Source organism: Myotis daubentonii, chromosome 3 (assembly GCF_963259705.1).
Source record: "Myotis daubentonii chromosome 3, mMyoDau2.1, whole genome shotgun sequence".
Taxonomy (NCBI): Eukaryota; Metazoa; Chordata; class Mammalia; order Chiroptera; family Vespertilionidae; genus Myotis; species Myotis daubentonii.
Window position 1 is genome coordinate 157,740,428 of NC_081842.1, and position 23,582 is coordinate 157,764,009.

General features: G+C 41.3%; 1 pseudogene; it reads left to right on the forward strand.

Annotated features, from left to right (window-relative positions):
• Positions 1-1,552: 1,552 nt before the first annotated feature.
• On the forward strand, positions 1,553-2,949 carry LOC132229453 (tripartite motif-containing protein 75-like; annotated as a pseudogene).
• The last annotated feature ends 20,633 nt before the right edge of the window (positions 2,950-23,582 follow it).

Consider the following 23,582-nt stretch of genomic DNA (forward strand, 5'->3'; position numbering starts at 1 on the left):
TTCTACAGGTGTGCATCATGTATGTGCAAACCATTCTGAAGAGAAGTCTCATTCAATCTTTACTTCATGTCCACTTTTCCCTCCTCTTTGAAGTGATTGAAAAGTTATAAAGTATACTTCCCAGACTCCTTTGCAGCTAGGTCTATCACTTAGATGGACTTGAATGAGATCCAGAAACCAGAAGTGAAGCAGGGGCCATTTAATTGCTGTTGCAGCAGTTGACAGATATTCTCTAAGAGTTGTGAGGGATCATAGTGGCTCAACATGACATAGTTGTAGAATAGTCACCAGTGACAGTGCCATCGATGTGAGGAGACTGTGATCCTGAAGTGACAGAAATCAGTAGCAGTAGCTGTTGCTTGTCTCTAGGGTTTCATGTATACTGGTATGACCTTAAAACTGAAAGTTCAAGAGGAGACCACGGTCATCCATCCCTCCAGCCCTTCCAAAGATTTGGTAAACACAACTTCCCTGAATAAAATAACTTTCTACTCGTTATGTTTTCTGTGGTTTTGTAACCTAGTGAAGCTATAGCTGCTCTCCCACTTTTAAGTGCTGAGGAATACATAACTGAGGGTTGTGTCATCACAAAGTGGAAGATCAGCATATTTGGGTCCAAATCCTGGTTTTGACAATTAATAACTGAAATTTTGGTTCTATCTTTTCATCTTAAAAATGAGTCTAAAAGTACCAACTTTATTGGAGTTTATGTAAGTAATAATGTGCATAAAGTGCTAAATCAATAAGGTGGACTTGGCTTTAGTAATAATATTTTTGAAAATACTGTTTTACTAAAACTGGTTTAAATAATAAGAAAATTTATCATCTCAAATAATTGCCAGTTACAATGAAGGATAAACTCCAGGAATTATTTAACCTGTGGTGCCGGAAGCTGGTCCATCCTTGCTGCTTGACACAGTCGCTGCAGGGAAGAAATATCTGCACAGCATATGTTTCAAGGGACCTGGCGTATATGGCATACTGTTCTTAATATGTTTGCTCATCTTCTTGGCACTATGTGTTTTAACCAAGGTGACCTCTTTGAGAAAGGTTGTTTCCCCAGGTAGGGATTTTCCCCTGAAGTTAGGGAGGGAATAAAACCCCTTAACTAAATGCCAGGTGGGTAGTTAATCACTTTAACTATGAACAATCACCCTTAAGCTACATAATCTTTACTCCCTGAAATGGAGATAAGAAACGCCCTAGCCTTTGGAATAGAAATTGACAGGATTAAAATCAACTGGTATAAATACAGATGTAACAAGACAATAAAACACAGAACTTGGCTGGAGATTCTGGCTAGAGAACCTGGCTAGGCTGCTGATCAACTGAACGCTGTCTTTGTGTCATTCCTTCTTCACCCACTCTGTCCACACCTTTGGGAACCCCTGGACCTGCTGGGGTTGGACCCCAACATCTGAGCTGCCAAGGATAGTAGTCCTCCAGCTATATTGATTGGCTGCAGGTGGGCAGTGGAGCTCCTCTAGGCACCTACCTCTGTAGCTAAGGACCTCACAGGACACCGGGGGCTGACCTTAATTGACAAAGAGAAATGGCAGGTGAAGGAGCTGTGGCAAAACTCCAGACCGAAATCAACTGTCCCATCTGCCTGGATAACCTGAGAGACCCTGTCACCATCGAATGTGGACACAACTTCTGTCGTTCCTGCATCGAGAGGTCCTGGGCTGATGTGCAGGACAGGTTCCCTTGCCCTGTGTGCTGTCACCCATGCAAAGAGAGGCACCTGTGGAGCAACACCCAGCTGGGAAGGATGGTTGACATGGCCAAGCTCCTCCAGATCACCGGGGCCAAGGTGAAGCAGCAGGAAGAGAGGCGCTTGTGTGAGAAGCACAGCCAGGCCCTGACCCTCTTCGGTGAGGAGGCCCTAAAGTTGTTGTGTCCCCTGTGCACTCAGCCCCCTGACCACCAGGGCCACCACGTGAGGCCCGTGGAGGAGGCTGCCTCTCATCACAGGCAAAAGCTCAGAAGTTACATTGAGCCCCTGAAGGAGCAGCTGGCAGACCTTCAGAAACTATTAGCCACTCAAGACAGGCAATGATCAGAACTGAGAGAAAAGGTGGAAAAGCGGAGAGCGAAGTTAGCCTCTGAATATGTGAGTGTGATAGCATCCATAGAGTGTGAGCAAGCGGCAGCTCAGTCAAGGCTAGCTGCATAAGAGCAGCACATTCTACAGAATCTCACTGCAAACAAAGCTGCATTTTCAGACCACATTTCCAAACTTAGAGTTCTATGAAAGGAGATGGCAGAGACGAGTGTGGTGTCAGATGTGAAACTGCTGATGAACATCAAGGGTGTCCTCCATCATTGTGATAACCTCCAGATGTCTATTGCGTCAAGTATAAGAGAGAAGAATTCAGTCTTCCTCCACAGTGTTCGGCCCTGCTGCAAATCATGCAGACATTTAGGGAAGAAGTTACTCTGGATCCCAAAACTGCACATGCTAATCTGCTTGTGTCTGAGGATAAAAAGTCTGTGACATTTGTGAGGAAAAAGCAAGGAGTTCATCGGAATCCAAAGGGATTTGCAGACGTCGCAGTCCTGGGTTCTGAAGGGTTTGACTGTGGCCGACATTACTGGGAGGTCCAGGTGGATGACAAGCCTGAGTGGGCCGTGGGGGTCTGTAAAGGCTCCCTTTCCAAAGAGAGAAAGCAGCCCCTGCTCAGACAGGAGAACAGATGTTGGTCGATTCAGCTGCAGGATGGTGACTATGTGGCTCCAGGTCCTGTTCCTGTCACCCTTGTGCTGCAGGAAATGCCCAGAGGGATTGCCATCTACATGGACTATGAGATGGGTCATGTTTCCTTTTATAGTTTGAATGAGATGTCTCACATCCATTCCTTCAGGGATACATTTTCTGAGGTGCTAAAGCCTTACTTCTATGTCAGATGTGATCCAAAACCTCTTACCATCCATGCTTTAAGAGATTAGGAAGGATGAACTGTTACTTTGATTCATTTTCTTCCTGTGACTTCTAGGCAGTAGGTAGAATCTTTTAAGTTATAATTTTATTGTTACTTTATTTTTTAATACATTTTTATAGATGTCAGAGGGAAGGGAGAGGGATAGAAACATCAGTGATGAGAGAGAATCATTGATTGGCTGCCTCCTGCACACTCTCTACTCTTGATCCAGCTCCCAACTGAGGCATGTGCTTTTAACTGAATTGAACCCAGAATCCTTCAGTCCACAGGATGAAGCTCTATCCATTGAGCTAAACCAGCTGAACCTCTTGCATGGGGGCGCTTCCCCTCCCTCATTTGCACACCTCACATCACCCTGCTTGGCCCTGGAGGATGGCTGGTTAGCCAGAGATGGGTAAGATTCCTCAGGGAAGGAACAACCTAAGACAGGCACAGTCGCAGAGGGACCATCGGGAGACAACTTGGGGGTCAACAGAGGTGGGGCACAGACCCTCTTCCCCCCAACTTCGCAGAGGCCTGAACCCTCACCCCTTCTGAGGGAAGTCTCCTGCCCCCATGGCTGCTTCGCTTCCCATGCCCAGCTCAGATCGGGACCCAGGTAAAGACAGAGACTGGCTGACAGCAGCTGCCCTCTCATTGCAACAGGACTTGTTTCCCATTTCTACCTTGGACCACAGGGAAAGGGGCAGCTGAAGGAAAGGGCTGTGTCAGGATGCTGACTTCTTCCCTTTTTTTCTCCCTCTTTTTTCTAAACACTTCCATGCCTTGTAGTTATTTTGCTTTCTCTTCTTTTTCTCTCTACTACCCTCCATGTCCACCTCATCCTCCTCCCCGGTATCATCCATATCGGCCGACCCAGAGGGCACAGCTGACTCCTCCCTGGACACAGACACCACCATCAAGCATGGCCTTGATGGACCCTTAGATGCAGCCCTTCAACTCGCTGACGCTTCGGGAAGCCCGTTGACAATGATGCCGCCCGCTAGCGAGATCAACAAGGACAACCAAACCCCCGACTTGAGGACAGTTGAAATCCCTTGACTGAAGAGGCCAGCAACCTTCTACAGGGACAAGGCTCCTTGTGCACTCCATCCACTATGTTTATAGCTATGCTCACTATCATTGCGTGTCAGTCTTCTTCCAAGTCTTAAACAACCCAATCTGAGAGGTGGCTGCTGATTTACATGCACTATCATTTAAAAAAATAAAAAAGGGAGAATTTGCTGGAAGCCAGTCCATCCTTGCTGCTTGACACAGTCACTGCAGGGAAGAAACATTTGCACAGCATATGTTTCAAGGGACCTGGCATATATGGCATACTGTTCTTAATATGTTTGCTCACCTTCTTGGCACTATTTGTTTTAACCAAGGTGACCTCTTTGAGAAAGGTTGTTTCCCCAGGTAGGGATTTTTCCCCTGAAGTTAAGGAGGGAATAAAACCCCTTAACTAAATGCCAGGTGGGTAGTTAATCACTTTAACTATGAACAATCACCCTTAAGCTACATAATCTTTACTCCCTGGAATGGAGATAAGAAACGCCCTAGCCTTTGGAATAGAAATTGACAGGATTAAAATCAACTGGTATAAATACAGATGTAACAAGACAATAAAACACAGAACTTGGCTGGAGATTCTGGCTAGAGAACCTGGCTAGGCTGCTGCTCAACTGAATGCTGTCTCTGTGTCATTCCTTCTTCGCCCACTCTGTCCACACCTTTGGGAACCCCCGGACCTGCTGAGGTTGGACCTCAACACTGTGGCTCAACGATATCAAAATGGTTCAATGATATTAACTGGCCAATGGCTGTTTTTAAAAATGAAATTTTATTTAACTGGGTTATATCCTTCTGGTGACTTTTGCATTACAATGGTTAAATTAAATAGTTACCACAGGAACCACAGACCATCATGTTAGCAAAGCTAAAGTATTTACTATCTGGCTCTTTGCAGTAAATTTATTGACCCTTAATAGAAACAGTGACACTACTGTCCTCAGCAATCTTATCCTAAGGATGGATCCCTCCATGCCCACAAAATGTGCCAGCATCAATCAGAGGGAGAGAGAGAAGGAGGAAGGGATGGAGGAAGGGAAGCATGGAGGGAAGGAGGAAGGGAGGGAGAGAGGATAAGAATAAGAACTATTTCCTCCAGGCATGGCACATTTTGTTTCCTTCAGCTTTATTGGACCAGATTATATCACACACTCACTCCTGGACAAATAACTGTTGTTCGGAGACCTGTTAAGCATACATTGGTTTAGAATTCTACTTTGGAGCTTATCATGGGCCACTTACCTGAAAAAATTGGGGGTTTTATACGGCTGAAAAAATGCTCAGCAAAAAACATTATTTACCATAAGCCCCTAACAGAGTGCTCAGAGCCGGATAGGTACTCAATAACTTTTCATTCCTTTGCCCAGCAATGATGGTCTCTACTTGGGTAGGTTAAAATAAGCACTGGGCTAGATGTTGAGTGACCTGGCATTTGATATTGACTTAAGCTAAGAGTAGCTTGTGACCTTAGAAAAAAATCATTTAATTTTAATTTTTGCATTGAAATATAAAGGGTTATGGATTAGACACTATCTAGAGACCATTCTGGTTATTAAATAAAAGTATTCATTAATGGACCTATATTTGTGTAGTGCATTAGCATTTTCAAACTGATTTCCATATACACTACAGGGAAGCTTGTTGGCAGTAGTCAAGGAGAAAATGTCTCCAAGGTGCAAGATCAGAGTGTATGTTTACTTCTTGATAGATTCAAATCCTCACTGGGGCTGAGTGTCAAGCAGAGGTGAGACATGACCAATGTGGCAGAACATGTTCATTCATTCATTTATTCGTTCAATACATATGATTCAGTGTCTGCTACCTTCCAGGCACTGAGCTAAATAGAAGAGGGGCCATGATCTCATAGAGTCTACATTCAAAGGGCAGTAGAAGAACAGTCAGAGACGGCACAAAAAACAACACACTTTTATATAGTGACAATGTTTATGATGATAACCAATGACTGTGGGGCTGCATCATGTGACAGGGTCAGGATAGACTTCGGTGACAGGATCTTTCATCTATGAATGTGTAAATCTGGAGGAAGAACATCCCTTTCCTTTTAATATATTTTGCCTGAGTTTTAGGTTCCATTGATATAGCAATAATTTTCCATTTCTCTCCTAACACTTTTCTCTGTTGAGAAGTTCTTACAAGTCTTCCCTTGGGAAAAAGATATGTGTTAGAAAAAGGAAGGTTGGGGAAGGGGAAATGTTTAAATAGTTTTTGAGTTATTTCAGAATGACAGAATTTCAGCCATTATAAAAGTTAAGCTCATGTTTTCTAATTTTGGAAGCATATTTTAGGCAATAGAAACAAAAGTACTCAGAGACCTATAGCAATCTCTTTATATGCCAATCAAATCACATGAAGAGGCACAGAAAAAGCACCCTAGATTGGCCCACTCCTGAGGAACGTGATTTGTTAAGCTTCAGAGAAAAGGAAAAACATACTTCAAGAGGTAGCAGTAGTATCTTTCTGCCTAGACTGAAAATGGATTCCTCACGTGCACAGGGTACAGCACTTACGGTATTGCAACCTCTCCACACAACAGTAATTGATGATGTTACCGCTAAGTTAATCCTTTTGCTATTGCAGCAAGCGTGTGATGTTACATTTAGTGAACCCTCATTCATGCTTCCTGCTCTTGAATCTCTAAAACCCTGTTTCTCCTTTTGAATGCATTTTTCAAAGCAGCTTATAAGCATTTATACATTTGAATATATTGTTAATGTGACACTTGCAGAGAAAAAAATTGTGTTAATCTGGGAAATACAAAAGCAGCTTGGAAAAGCATAAGCCTGCCTCCAGGCAAAATGGACCCAGTTAATGTTTGTAATGATTGGTTTGCAGGGATTTTATAAAAGTCAGTTTGTCTTATCTGAGGCTGAGTCTACATAGTGCAGAAACAAAAGATTAATGCAATTACTTTGGTGACTCCCTCCCTAGCCTCAGGAAAAAAAATAAACCTATTTTGTATCATTGTCCCCATAGCAAAATTCTGAATATATCACTTCATTCATAGTATATGATTAAATTTTTTGAGATCATAACAACCAAACTATTTTGAAGATAAAAATATAAAAAATGTAATTGTTTGAGAAATCATATAAATATAGCTATATATCCTATCTAATAAAAGATAAACATGGTAATTAGCTGTACATCCGCTACCCTTCCCATTGGCTAATCAGGGCTATATGCAAATTAACTGCCAACCAAGATGGTGGCCAGCAGCCAGGCAGCTGAAGCGAACAGGAGGCTTGCTTGCTCCAGTGATGGAGGAAGCCAAGGTTCCCCGCCTGCCGCTGCCGGCCTCTGAACTGCACTCTAAGCAACTATGTTGCAATTATAGAAGCTAAACAATCCCCAGAAACCTGCTTTCAGTCAGCCGGGCCTCAGAGCTGGAGTTGCAACAGTGTTACAATTATAGAACCAAAACAAACCCAGATACCTGCTTTCAGCAGCCGAGGTCTCAGAGCTGGAGCCGAGACTCAGAGCTAAAGCTGGCTCTCAGCTCCAGTGACAGCCATAGAAGGTAAATAAAACCCAGAATAAAAAAGAAAAAAAGGAGAGGTTGAGAGCTTCAGTCACCCACCAGCCTGAAAACAGCCCTCAGCCCCTCATCCAGGCTGGCCAGGCACCCCAGTGGGGATGCCCACCCTGAAGGGGGTGTGATCAGCTGCAAACAGCCATCATCCCCTCACCCAGGCTGGCCAGGCACCCAAGCTGACCCCCACCCTGATCCGGGACACCCTTTAGGGCAAACCAGCGGGCCCCCAACCGTTCACCAGGCCTCTATCCTATATAGTAAAAGGGTAATATGAAAACTGACCCTAACAGCAGAAAGACTGGGAATGACTGGTCACTATGACACACACTGACCACCAGGGGGCAGACTTTCAATGCAGGAGCTGCCCTCTGATGGTCAGGTCGCTCTCATGGGAGGAGCTCTGCTCAGCCACAAGCCAGGCTGATGGCTGCCAATACAGCAGTGGTGGTGGGAGCCTCTCCTGCCTCCTCAGCAGCGCTAAGGATGTCCGACTGCAGTTTAGGCCTGCTCCCCGCTGGCAAGTGGACATCCCCCGAGGGCTTCTGGGCTGCCAGAGGGATGTCTGATTGCTATCTTAGGCCCAATTCCCCGGGGAGTGGGCCTAAGCCAGTAGGTGGCCATCCCCTGAGGGGTCCCAGACTGCGAGAGGGCACAGCCTGGGCTGAGGGACCCTCCCTCACCCCCGAGTGCACAAATATTTGTGCACAGGGCCTCTAGTATATATATAAAAGCCTAAGCAACCTTTACAACCAAATGACTGGTCGCTATGACATGCAATGACCACCAGGGGGCAGACACTCAATGCAAGAACTGCCCCCTGGTGGTCAGTGTGCTCCCACAGCCAACCTCCCCTGGCCCGCCAACCTCACATGGTCCCTCCCCCCGAGCAGCAGGCCCCGATTACCTGATAGGGGTTGGGCCCTGGGCTGGGATGGGGAACCAGGGGTGGGTGGCGGTGAGGCTGGTGGCCAACTTCCCCTGAGCTGGCAGGCCCTAGTGATGGTGTGGCGGTGAGAGAAGGAGGAGGGGGTGAGGCGGGGAACCACATGGTGGCAGGGGTGCCAAAAGCAGTGTCGGTGTCTGGCATCCGTTCCTTCTGTGCCAGCCAAGTGACTGTTGCCTTTACTCCCAAGCCCACCAGGGCCTTCAGGCCCCAATCGGCCTTGCCCCAATCACCCTGGCCCCAATTGGCCCTGATCACTGGCCAGGCCTAAGAACCCCACCAGTGCATGAATTTTGTGCACCGGGCCTCTAGTACATATATAAATAAGTGACAATGATAGCACTAAGATAGTTCACATGCTTACAATACATCAGACTCCACCTGATGCTGCAAAGCATCATTCAGGTAGATAGATTCTTTGGAAATTCTAAACCCAGACCCTAAATAGCACCCTCTTGCCTTGGTGGCTACAACAATGTCCAAGTTGGCCTGGATAAAGGAAAAGAGATATTGGGTATATATACATGTAGAGAATGATCAGGATTGCCTCCATTTTAGAGGTCAGAAATCGAGGTTTAAATAAATTTTAAGTAATTCTCCCAAAGTCACATAATTCATGAAAGTTGGGTTTTAAGCTCAGGTCTTCATAATGCTAAGTTCTCTCTACTACAGCAGGACACCTGCTCTAATACATTCTTGCATTTACCATCATGCCCACTACATATGAAACCCAGGCAACAATTTTCTAATAGACTAAAATAATGGCAATACTCTACATGTTAAAAATAATTGAAATTATTAAAGTATCCTTCCAACTTCCAATGCTTATTTTTACTCTCAGAGTTAAACAGATGGTTGCAGGCAAACTTATTTTTAAAAGGGCCAGGTATTAACTATTTTAGGTTTTGCAGGCCATATAGTCTGTGTCATAATTCCTCAACCCTGTTCTTATAGTGCAAAGGGGGCCACAGATGATAGTAAGCAAATGAGCATAGTTGTGTATAATAAAACTGTATTTATAAACATGGGGCCAGCTTTAGTTTGCTGACCCCTGGTTTAGATAGTAAAGCTATTCCACTTTCTGTTAATAATGTGTATTTTATGATTTTACACCTGTAACTTATAGCATTTGCTTCCTGTATCCATGTAGACAGAGCTCAGTTTGACTTGCATTGTCCTTGTACATATCCTCTTTTTGATATTTGTGACTGTCCCTCTCATAGCCTGTTAACTGACATTATGAGCAGCTATTACAAATTACAAACTAGAAAGGATTTCAGGACAATTTACTTTGTGTAATATTCTTTTGAACAAAGCACAGACTGGGGCAGTGATGGCAAATCTTTTGAGCTCGGTGTGTCAGCATTTTGAAAAACCCTAACTTAACTCTGGTGCCATGTCACATACAGAAATTTTTTGATATTTGCAACCATAGTAAAACAAAGACTTATATTTTTGACATTTATTTTATATATTTAAGTGCCATTTAACAAAGAAAAATCAACCAAAAAAAAATGAGTTTGTGTGTCACCTCTGACACACATGTCATAGGTTCCCCATCACTGGACTAGTGTAAGTCCTTCTCTTCGTTTTAAGATAATAGCCTTTGCCTGGCTGGTGTGGCTCAGTGGTTGAATGTCAACTTATGAACCAGTAGGTTATGGTTTGATTCCCAGTCAGGGCACATGCCTTGGTTTTGGGCTCAATCCCTGGTAGGGGACATGCAGGAGATAGCCAATCAATGAATCCTTCTCTTCATTGATGTTTTCATCTCTCTCTCTCCCTCTCCCTTCAACTCTGAAATAAATAATATGTGTAACGGACTTTTATTAACTACTTTTCCAAGCAGTTCTGAGTTCACTCATTCCTCTATAGTTTCTTCATAAGATTCTCCTCTGCTGCATTCAGCATCCTAGTTGGGATGGTTTTATTACTGTTATTTTTTAAAGTATATACTTCTCTGTATGACTCCTTGAAAGCAATGCCCAGGTAAGTGTCACCCTGGCAACTGGTCCACTTAAATTACTTTCTCTCTTGCCCTGAGCCTGTCTTCAGAAGAAAGAATGCATGGCCAAAAACCTCATTTAAAACTTTCAGACAGAAAACCAGGCATTTGAGGAATTGCTTTGGACTCTTTGGACAGTTTCAAACACAGTCAAAGATGAGAAAGTGATATGAATAGGAGGAAGAAAGGGAAGGTAACATATTGGTGGGCATACCTTGTTTTTGATAGCATTTTTATAGTCCATAAAACAATTTTAATGTCTTATTTCATTTGTCTCATACAGCTTCCTGAAGTTTGAGACCTTTGATATTTTGAAAACTCAGACTCAGATAAGAAAAGTGAGATGTCAGCATATTTGATAAACAGAATTTTTTCATATCAAAATCCATCGTGTTTTCTACATTTTTCCCATGGAAGCTTTATTTATTTTTTATTGATTTCAAAGAGGAAGGGAGAGGGAGGTAGAATCATCAATGATGAGAGAGATCCTAAGAGGAGGAGAAACCAAGATGGCGGCATAGGTTAACGCCGGAGATTGCTGCCTCGAACAACCACTTCAGAGATATAACTAAAGGACAGAACAGACATAATCCAGAACCACAGGAAGGCTGGCTGAGTGGAAATTCTACAACTAGGAGGAAAGAGAATATCATACCCAGACTCAGAGGAGGCTCAGTGCTGAAGTGAAATACTCAGGTGCGGAGTGCGTGCGAGCGGGCTGGCGGCGGAGGGCGCGGTTGTTGTTTTCAATCGGGAGGGAGTTTCAGACTCTGAGCTCCAGTTCTGGGCGAGTCTCTGGGGACCCAGACTCAAACGGGAGAAGCGGAACTGTCTGGCTTCCGTCGGAACTCGAGGGCAGCTTTCTCTCCGAGATTTGCAGCGGTTGCTGGGACTCTGAGAGGCAGAGCACCTAGGGACGGAACTGAGAGCAGCCATAACTGCTTGTTCCGCCCGACCTGTAGATCCCCGAGGACCTGCCCCGCCAAAGCCCTGCGCAGAGCCATTTGCCGATAGCCTCAGGCAAAGGCTAGATTAGCACAGCCCTAGAGATCCAGCACAGAAGCTCTCCCACTGCAGACACAGCTGACTCTCATAGACAGTTAGCCTGGAGGTCAAATCACCCCTGGTATTACCGACAACAATCAAGGCTTAACTACAACACTGCGCACAAAGACCACTAGGGGGTGCACCAAGAAAAGATTAAAAAAAATGCGGAGACAAAGAAACAGGACGCAAATGTCAGAAATGGAAGATATAGAGCTCAAAACCACACTTTTAAGGTCTCTCAAGAACTGTCTAGAAGCTGCCGATAAACTTAGTAAGGCCCTCGAAAAGACTGGTGACACCGCCGATAAATGTAGTGAGATCCTCAAGAAATCTAATGAGACCCTCGATGTTGTGATAAAGAACCAACTAGAAATTAAGCATACACGGACTGAAATAAAGAATATTATACAGACACCCAACAGCAGACCAGAGGAGTGCAAGAATCAAGTCAAAGATTCGAAACGCGAAGAAGCAAAAAACACCCAACTGGAAAAGCAAAATGAAAAAAGAATCCGAAAATACAAAGATAGTTTAAGGAGCCTCTGGGGCAGCTTCAAGCGTACCAACATCAGAATTATAGGGGTGCCAGAAGATGAGCGAGAGCAAGATATTGAAAACCTATTTGAAGAAATAATGACAGAAAACTTCCCCCACCTGGTGAAAGAAATAGACTTACAGGTCCAGGAAGCGCAGAGAACCCCAAACAAAAGGAATCCAAAGAGGACCACACCAAGACACATCATAATTAAAATGCCAAGAGCAAAAGACAAAGAGAGAATCTTAAAAGCAGCAAGAGAAAGAAACCCAGTTACCTACAAGGGAATACCCATACGACTGTCAGCTGATTTCTCAACAGAAACTTTGCAGGCCAGAAGGGAATAGCAAGAAATATTCAAAGTGATGAATACCAAGAACCTACAACCAAGATTACTTTATCCAGCAAAGCTATCATTCAGAACTGAAGGTCAGATAAAGAGCTTCACAGATAAGGAAAAGCTAAAGGAGTTCATCACCACCAAACCAGTATTATATGAAATGCTGAAAGGTATCCTTTAAGAAGAGGAAGAAGAAGAAAAAGGTAAAGATACAAATTATGAACAACAAATATGCATCTATCAACAAGTGAATCTAAGAATCAAGTGAATAAATAATCTGATGAACAGAATGAACTGTTGATTATAATAGAATCAGGGACATAGAAAGGGAATGGACTGACTATTCTTGGGGGGGAAAGGGGTGTGGGAGATGCGGGAAGAGACTGGACAAAAATCGTGCACCTATAGAAGAAGACAGTGGGTGGGGAGTGAGGGCGGAGGATGGGGCGGGAACTGGGATGAGGGGAGTTATGGGGGGAAAAAAGAGGAACAAATGTAATAATCTGAACAATAAAGATTTAATTTAAAAAAAATATCCGAAGAGGATAAAAACAAAACAAAACAAAAAAAATGATGAGAGAGAATCATTGAGCAGCTGACTTCTTCATGCCCCAAACTGGGGATCAAACCTGCAACACAGATATATTCCCTGATTGGTCATCAAACCATGACCTTCATAGGTAGATGCTCAACCACTGAGCCACGCCAGCTGACTTCCCATGGGAGTTTTAATATTAAACCTGAAACCATCAAAAAGCTTATTACTAAAATTAAATATATTATAATTTAAATATAATAACATAATTATATATAATCCTAACTATAGTGCATTGTCTCCATATTTGTTGAACAAATATGTATACTTCTATATACTTATATACAATTGTCATGCACAATCTTATTTCTATAGAAAAATGGTTTTCATTTTCACTCTAGGTACAAAATATGTTTTGCTATATCAGTGGTGGTAGCACCTTCCCTAGTGAAATTGGAACAGAACCTCCACAGGGCAATAGAGGGGTGCAGACAGCATAACCATGGCAAATCATAAGGACAGAACCTCTGTATTTCTGCATAACACAAAACATCTTTCAAATACTCTCTGTACCATGGTACTCAGGTTACATCATCTCCTTCTCTGCACATGGCAGGGATTATACCAGCTGCCTGCTGTGGGCAAAAAAGGAGATGCTGGGACAGGAGTACCATTTTGCTCTTATAGATTTTAATAATAGAGAAGTTTTGGAGGAGTCATTTACCTAGTGGGTTGACAGTATTCTTTCTCATTTACCACAGAAGTCACCTCAGAATCTGTAACACAGCACTCTGGGCCTGCAAAGCCAATCAGTAGGATTTTGCACTAAAATCAAAAACTCTTGCTGTAGACATTCTGTATTGGATATTAAGGTCAATTGTCTCTTTTATTGGATAGATTTTGGAAGTGATTCATTCTTGCAAACACATGAGTTGGGGCCTATCTCTATGGTGAAAAATGTTGTTATACAGAGATTTTGTTATATTGACCTTGAGTTAATATAGGAGCTATACTTAATACATTTTTACTTCATTTAATCATCTGTTTTTTATATTTCACTTCAATCTTTTTGACCACATAGAAATAAAAATAACAATAATGAACTTCAGTCTAGTGTATTATGCTTGATGCGACATTTAAAGATAGAGTGAAAGTAAAATTTTTCTATTAATTTTATTAATAGTTCTTTCAAACTATTCTCTTATTTTTGCAACTGATTTAACTTTAAAGAAGTATTTCTGTTAAAATCATATTCTACGTTTATTTTAGAATTGTCAGGTACTTCTCAGGGATATTTTCTATTTATTTCATGTTTGGGACTTTGTTTTTACTTTCAAAGTATTCTGTTTTGATATAGTCATTAGCGATAACAACTATGAAGAGTAGTGTAGCAAAAATAGAAAGTATCTTGACACTGAAATAAAATAATTTGGCCCTAGCTGGTTTGTCTCAGTGGATAGAGTGTTGGCCTGTGGATTGAAGTGTCCTGGGTTTGATTCCTGTCAAGGGCACATGCCCAGGTTGCAGGCTTAATCCCTACTAGGGGTTGTGCCGAGATCAATGATTCTCTCTCATCATTGATGTTTCTATCTTGCTCTCCCTCTCTCTCCCTTCCTCTCTGAAATAAATAAAAATATATTTTTAAAAATTTGAAAACTGGACTTGAAATTTAATACTGTTAGTTATAAGTTCTAAACTTAGAAATTAGTTCTTTTCTTAAAATTTCCTAGTAAATCAGTTGTTCAACCATTATAGTTAGACTGATAGACTAACTCCTAAAATCTAATTAAAACAGAGTAGAGCTTAAGGTTTTAGATGTAATGAGTAAAAAGGTAAATAGATAGCAATATGAATAACACAACTGGATAAAATGATGTTTAATTTATTTTGAATATATATATATAGTTTAATACAAAAATTTATTCACTTAAAGAAAAAGAAAGATATAGATGAAATATTTTATAAGACTTAAAAAATAAAATTTAGGACATTTTTAGAAATGTTTTAGAAGGAGGCACTGATATTTTTTAAATTGCATATAATTCTGAAAATGGTTTTTTATTTGCATTATTGTATTTTCTGCTCAAATTAGAAACATTTCTGGAATCTATACAAAGAAAAGGAAATAGAACAAAAATTTCAGTCAGGTAAGGGGGGAATAATTGAAAGAGAGAAGAAAATATGAAAGGTTAAATATATTTGTGAGTTTTCCTCAGGTGAAATCAACAAAGTAAGAGAAAAAGCAGAACATCTATGGGTTCTACCTTTTATTGGGTGGAGAGAGGATGTTGAGAGAAAGATACAGTCATGGTTGATAATGTTGGCCTAGGGCAGTGGTCAGCAGACTGCAGGTCAGCAAACCGCGGCTTGCAAGCCACATGCGGCTCTTTGGCCCCTTGAGTGTGGCTATTCTACAAAATACCGGCTCTTCCACAAAATACTGACTTCTGCGCATGGGCCATAAAGTCTCAATCGAACTGTCCGTGCGCGCCCGCACATGGTATTTTGTGGAAGAGCCACACTCAAGGGGCCAAAGAGCTGCATGTGGCTTGCGAGCCTCGGTTTGCCGACCACAGGCCTAGGATAAGTTGCTGTATGTTTCCAGTGAGCTGTGAAAATGGTATAGATGCCACAGCCACCTTAGAAGAAAGTTTAGCAGGTTCTTATAAAACTGAACATGCTTTTGGCATATCATCCAGCAGTCACATTCCTTGGTATTTACCCAAAGGAGTTTAAAACTTATGCCCACACAAAAACCTATACACAAATATTTATAGTAGCTTTATTTATAATTGGCAAAATTTGGAAGCAACCAGATATCTGTCAGTAAGTGAATGGATAAATAAACTGTTGTATATTAAGAAAATGGAGTATTACTGAGTGAAAGAAAAAAGCCATCAAGCCACAAAAAGACCTGGAGTGACCTTAAATGTAATTTTCTAAGGGAAAGAAGTCAATCTGAAAAGGCTACATACTGTATGATTACAACTCTAGGATATTCCAGAAAAAGTAAAACTGTGCAGACAATAAAAAGACCAGTAGTTGTCAGAGTTTGGAGGAAGGAGATGGATGAATAGGTGGAGCAAAGAGGATTTTTATAGCAGTGAAAATAATCTGTATTATATCATAATGATGATACATGTCATTAAACATTTATTCAAAGCCATAGAATGAATTACACCAAAAGGGAACCCTAATGTAATCTATGGACTCTGGGCAATAATGATGTGACTATGTATATTTATCATCCTATATAATAAAAGCCCAGCAACCAAAATGGTAGAACGACCAGAACAACCAGAGGCCAGAATGACCATGGCCCCTCACCCTGGCCAGCACCCCCCCCCCATTGAGAGGTTAGGGGTGATCAGGTAGGCAGGAGAGCAGTTAGGGGCGATCAGGGAGGCAGTAGAGTGGTTAGGGATGATCAGGCAAACAGAGGCGGTTAGGGGCAATCAGGCAGGCAGAGTGCTTAGGAGCAATCAGGTGGGCAGGCAGAGGCAGTTAGGGGTAATCATACAGGTAGGCAGGAGTATTTAGGGGTGATCAGGCAGGCAGGTGGGTAGTTTGGGGTGATCAGGCAGGCAGAGGTGGTTAGGGGCATCCAGGCAGGCAGAGGCAGTTAGGGGTGACCAGGCAGGCAGGGGCAGTTAGGGGTGACCAGGTAGGCAGAGGCAGTTAAGGGCAACCAGGCAGGCAGAGGCAGTTAGGGGTGATCAGGTAGGCAGAGGTGGTTAGGGATGATCAGGCAGGTAGAGGTGGTTAGGGGTGATCAGGCAAGCAGAAGGGTTAGGGGCGATCAGGAAGGCAGAGGGGTTGGGGCGATCAGGAAGGCAGACAAGTGGTTAGGCTGATCAGGCAGGCAGGCAGGCAGGCAGAGTGGTTAGGGGTGCTCAGGCAGGCAGGCAAGCAGTTAGGGGCCAGCAGTCCTGGATTGTGAGAGGGATCCCGGATTTTGAGAGGATGCAGGCTGAATTTCGTGCACCAGGCCTCTTGTTTCTAATAAAAGTACCACTCTGCTGAGTGATGTTGGTAATGGGAGGGGCTACACATGTATGCATACAGGGGAATATAGGAAATCTCTGTACATTTCCCTCAGTTTTGCCGTGAAACTTAAACTACTTGAATTTTTATTTAAAGTTGGTATAGAGGCTAAGGGAAATGATTCATTTATTAGTTCTTCACAGCTAAGGGGTATCTAGTGGTTAAGATACCCACTAACTGTATTTGTAACAAAAGATGCACACACACATAACTAATAGATTGGTCAGTACTTTTGTGTATGTGTGGAAGAGTTGGGGAATGGATCATTTTACCCCTTGTACGGCCTTACAATGGGAAGTTTGCTGGCATATAGAGAAATTCAGTCAGTACAACACCCGCTTCCAGGTTAGGATGATTTACTGCGATGTTCTCTGTATTGCTGTCTTCTTATAAATATGTTACTCAACCACAATTTCCTTGGTAGTGAGCACTACCTCTCCGTAGTTTTCATCTTGTCCTACAGATTGAAAATCTCGATTTTGTTCATAAATTTGTAATCCTTGGTCCAATGCAAACATACTGAGAGGATCCCAAGTTGTCCCTACGTTTCTCTGGAGAACCAGAGTGGCTGCATCTTTCATGTGTGATTAACAGGGACATCTCTCCTGAAATATCAGAGATTGTTACACATCCCCATTCTGAGATCAATCTCCATAGATTTCACTGCCAACACTGAGCTACTGTGAATAATCTGATCACTTGGATACACATATTATTAAATTGCTCTTGATTACATTCATTTTGCTTCATTTTCTCTGTTTCTGACAAAAATATGTAGAGAGAACCAGGAATTAAGTGCAAGAGATTCTAAAGAAGATAGTAACTTATTTCTGAATTACTTTTTAAAAGAATTTAGACCTGCTATGTGGGCACTTAGGTCCCTTCTTATAATATCTACTTCCTTTTTAGAGGAAAAAAAAAGTAACTAAAGTGATTTTATTCAAGTATAATTATTTTGAGCCTATTTTCTGGCTCTGAAGGCTCTATCGTGAAATATTTTTGACATGCAGAACATAGCTCCCATATAATATTTTATTTAAAGAATTTCAGAATAGTCAAAAACACCAAAGTCTGGAGATAGACTATTTCTTCCCCATTTTCTGAGCAAAGACTTTCTTTAAAAAAATGACAGACACAGCTGTAACAAAAGAAACTTGAGGGACCATGCCTTCTTATATCAACTAAAAGTTGCTAATTTAGAGATGTGATTGTATTTTCAGTATATTATAAACAAATGTTCTAAAATAGTGTGGTAAAGGGGAAATTTTCCTGGACATAGCTGGAAGACATAGAAATTATTTCTCAGTTTTTGATGAAATAAATATTATTGGATTCAAGTAGAGTTTGCATGTGCAAACAAAAATATGGATTGACCTACTTCTCAAGCAGCAATGTCCTGGTGCTAACGACATGCTGCTGCTTCCAGATTTTCTGTGAATGGGCAGGAGAATGTGTGTGCTGTGTGTGCCTGATGCTTACATCATAGCAACTGGTAGACTTCTCTCTGAATAACATTTGCACCGGAAAGGGTTCTAGAAGAGAGATGACGGCATTGGGGGCAGCAGCCAGTGCTCAATCCTGAAGCATGTACAGCAGCAGGATAAGGCCACCAGTGAGATGAGGATTAACATGCCTTCTCCTAATTCCTCTGGCTGACACACTGTCGGAGCTACAAAACAGAAGGGGGCTTGATAATGCCCCATGGGGTCTCAGCATTTGCTTGAAAACTTCTGAGATTCCCTTCCTTTTTATTTAGCAGAGAAGTGGGGAAAATTGAACATACCTTTCAAAATCACTTGGGAAAATTTGGTGTCACAGTCTTAAGGATACTGGCTAGTAACGAAGATAGAGGGTCTATTGTCTTCATATTCTGTGTTTATTTAGAAACCCTAAGAACCATATTTCTATCACTGGGAATAATAATTTTAAAGCCTCATGACCCAAACCATATGTATGTGGAATGGCCTAGACAACAGCATAATGCATTGGAGCTGCAACCCCCTCTGTGGCAATGTGAACGCCGGTGAGTGAGTAAGGAGTGCGAGACTTTGGAATACGTAGCCACCTGCATCTTGTGACTTGGAAGATGCTGGAATGGTTTCTTGTTTAAAAATGTCTCCTATATCCTTTTCAACCAGGTATCATTTAAAATCCTATAAAAAATAAATATTCTTAGTTGAAAAAACTTTGCTTTAAATTTCCTGTTCTTGATTTTGTGGAGAAATAATTATTTTATTATATTTTTAATCTTCACCCTAGGAGGATATCTTTTTGTTAAGACAAAAAAAGAGGGGAGAGAGAGAGATTGCCTCCCATACATGCCTATGACCTGGGGATTAAACCAGAAACCTAGGTATGTACCCTGACCGGAAATCGAACCCACAACTTTTTGGTGTATGGGAGGATGCTCCAACAAACCAAGCCACCCAGCCAGGGCGAGAAATAATGTTTTTATAAATTCTATATAATTATTATTGATAGAAGTAATAATAACTTAAAAAAACATTAAAATCACTTATTGAGTGCTTGACATGTGTCGGTCGCTGGAAGAATGTTGCTAAAGGAAAATCAGACACTTAGCTTTTTATATAACTATAAAGAATGCACCCATGGAGGAAGTGTGCTTGTCCTCACTGCATAGCTGGTGATTTTATATAACAGAGTTAATCCCGTTAGTCCAGGTCATATTGTTAATGATTGAAGGCAGAACATTCACTCCCAGAACATGTTCTCTTGATCACCATAAACTTTGTTTATGACCTTGTGTACTCCTTTTTACATTGCTATAGATAATGTCATGTGACAGTATAAAAAGCTAAGAATATAAGACTGTTTCTGCGTTGGCTTATGCAGTTTCCTCCACCTGTGCTTTCTTTCACTTGAAATTCTTTATAATCCTTCTTCCAAATCAGGTCAAATGCTAAAGGGTCCAAGAAGTTTGTTTCAGTACCTCCCATCCATTTTCATCCCATGTGCTGGAATTATTTCTTCTTCTCTGCCCGAAAAGCATGTTCTCTGTGCCTAAATTATGGCAAATCACACTGGGATTATTTGATTATCTCTGACCCATCCTGAGATTGCAAATTCGCTCAAGTGCATGAACTGTGTTTGTCATATTTCAATTCCCCGTCCCTAGCTCTTTTACCCATTACAGGTACACAATAAACAACTTGTGTGGGTTTGAATTTATTCCACAATCCTGGGGGTAGAAATGGAATGCTTCTTCACTTTCTCTGAGTCATACTCGCTGATAAGTAGAAAATTAGTTCGGAGTGCATGGGAGAAAGAAAATCAGAAAAGGAAGCTGGCAACAAGTACACTGTATTCTGAATACTTTACATGTCTTCTAAGAGACAAACCAGAGAAAAACACCTGTTAGTCTTGTTCTAGACACAAACAGCATATCAAAGAGACTAAATAACCAGATCTGGAGTGACTTTGGCCAGGAGATAGAATCTCTTTAAGTATAAATTCTCTTATTTGTTCTACTAGTTAGGATAACAAATACCTGATCTACTTATATAAAAACCCTGGATGTAACATCACATCCCAAAGCTCGATCAACCGGAAGTCAGTCCTGCAGGGGTCGTCTTGGAAACAGCTGCACCCTCCCCCAGCTGTTTCCTGGAGGGCGAGGTTTCAGGCAGGAACCTACCCTTGGAGCAGAGCGTGGAAGTACTGAGTCCTGGGTTGCCTTGCCAAGGGGTGTGCCCTCCCCGAGCTGTTTCCTGTGAGGCCCGAGGGAAGAACCCATCCTCGGAGCGACAGGAGTGCCCAGCAGCAGTCAGTCCTGGGTTGCTGAGGCGGAGGCCACAGTGTGGTAGAACTCTGGGTGTGGCCCAATAGGGGGCGTGGCCGGCCTTCAAACCAGACCCTGACAGGAGGGAGGAGGGAGCCCCATTCCTCACAGAATCTGCTGTTGGATAGCTTGCTGTCAGTGGCCTACCAGCCAGGAACCCCATTCACCTGCACCCTGGAGGGAGGAGGGAGCCCTATTCCTCATGGAATCGACAGGTGGCCAGCTTGCTGTCAGGGGCCTGGCAGCTAGGAATCCTATTCACCTGCATATCTGTATAAAGTTTTAATACATTATATTAGAGGTTGTGGTGGTATTGTTTTACCCACAGTGTCTACAGGAATTGCTACAAATTTACTTCTCAGTGGAAGTGCCTTTCATTCCCAATATAAATTACCCATTCCATTAAAGGAAACTTCAATTTCTAGACTCAATATAAAGAGCGAAGTTGCTAAAACTATTAAAAAGGTCCAACTTCTCATTATTGATGAATGCACCATGGCATCCAGCATGCTATGAATGCCATAGACAGATTACTAAGAGAAATTATGAGTCTGAATGTTGTATTTGGTGGGAAAGTTCTCCTTCCTGGAGGGGATTTTCGACAATGTCTCAGTATTGTACCACATCCTATGTGACTGGCCATAGTACAAACGAGTTTAAAGTACTGCAATGTTTGCAGATGTTTCAGAAAGTGGTCTCTACAACAAATATGAGATCAGAGGATTCTGCTTATAGTGGATGGTTAGTAAAACTTGGAAATGGCAAACTTGATAGCAGTTTTCATTTAGGAATGGATATTACTGAAATCCCCTGTGAAATGATTTGTAATGGATCTATTATTGAAGCTACCTTTGGAAATACTATATCTATAGATAATATTAAAAATATATCTAAACGTGCAATTCTTTGTCCAAAAAATGAGCATGTTCAAAAATTAAATGAAGAAATTTTGGATATACTTAATGGAGATTTTCACGCATATTTGAGTGATGATTCCATTGATTCCACAGATGATGTTGAAAAGGAAAATTTTCCCATCGAATTTCTTAATAGTATTACTCCTTCGGGAATGCCATGTCATAAATTAAAATTGAAAGTGGGTGCAATCATCATGCTATTGAGAAATCTCAATAGTAAATGGAGTCTTTGTAATGGTACCAGATTTATTATCAAAAGATTACGACCTAACATTATCGAAGCTGAAGTATTAACAGATCTGCAGAGGGAGAGGTTGTTTTGATTCCAAGAATTAATTTGTCCCAATCTGACACTGGCCTCCCGTTTAAATTGATTCAATGATGGTTTCCAGTGATGCCAGCATTTGTGATGACTATTAATACATCACAATGACAAACTCTAGACAGAGTAGGCATATTCCTACCTGAACCCGTTTTCGCACATGGTCAGTTATATGTTGCTTTCTCTCGAGTTTGAAGAGCATGTGACGTTACAGTTAAAGTTCTAAATACTTAATCACAAGGGAAATTAGTCAAGCACTCTTAAAGTGTTTTCACTCTTAATGTGGTGTACAGGGAGATATTAGAATAAGTTTAATTACTTTATCAGTCATTGCATCACTGTTTTTATATCATGTTTTTGTTGTTTTCATATCATGTTTTTGTCATTTTTTATCATGCTTCTGCTGTTGTTATATCCTTTTGTTACTGTTTATTTATTAATAAATTTATATATTATTTTCATATACATTTTACTAATTTCCTTTCATCTCTCACACTTCTATTATAGAGAAAGGGCAAATAGCAATATTAAAATATCTCCGCTAATTAATTCCCTTTTAATGTGCATGAATTTCGTGCACTGGGCTACTAGTATTTAATAAGAGGTTTTAGCTGAAAAAGTCATTGGTATATTTTTACTGCATAAATGACTATAGACAAGGTTCTTAGTTTGAGCCTGTTTCCTCATGTCTAACCACTTCTGGAAGATTCTAGTACTTAATATTTGGGGACACTGGATGTAACTAAAATACAATATTTATTTGATGAGGGGTTTTTGCTTCCTTTTTCTATTGTCCCAAATGAATATCCCTCAGAGACTATTCTGAACAGAGCTCAAACCAAATATCTTAGTAAAAACCTGCCATTTTGAATAGGAATATTTTGCCTATACTAGATTGACAGGCCAACATTTGAGTTCTTATTTGTTAACATTTTCTCTGATTTTCAGTTTGTTTTTGTTTCTAAATGACAGCTAAACTAATTGTATTCAAAACAAAAGAGGTGTGTCTGTAGCACTGTTTCTATTGCCAAGGAATACATGAACCAATAAAACTTGACTGGTTTACACACTAAAATATGGGCCTTTCAGCCATAACATGCTCCCCACTCAAGCAGTCACAATTTCTAGCCTTTCCAGAAAAATTTAATTTTTTTTTTTAGCAACATTCTTCCAACCACTAAATAATAAGGTTCACAGATAATTGGTGAATGGAAGACACAATCCAATGTGATCATTTTCTTTAACAAATAATGGCAAAAACAAAAAAGAAACTATGAGTGTTCATCAGATTCAAGCACGATTATTTGCCAATTGTGAAAGTCTTTGTGAACTTCTTTTTGGTGGTCCCTTTATTTGTGGAATTTAAGTAAAACACAGAACAAAGAAGATTTGGAGTTTGGCATGGAATAAAGATTATGAACAGGGTGGACATAGATTTGCTCACCAAGTCTCATGGTATTTGAAAGTTTATATAAGCATATGGATTTCTAGCATGTTTGTAATGGGAACAGATGAAGATTGTGGTACATATCTGACTGTTTGAAGTT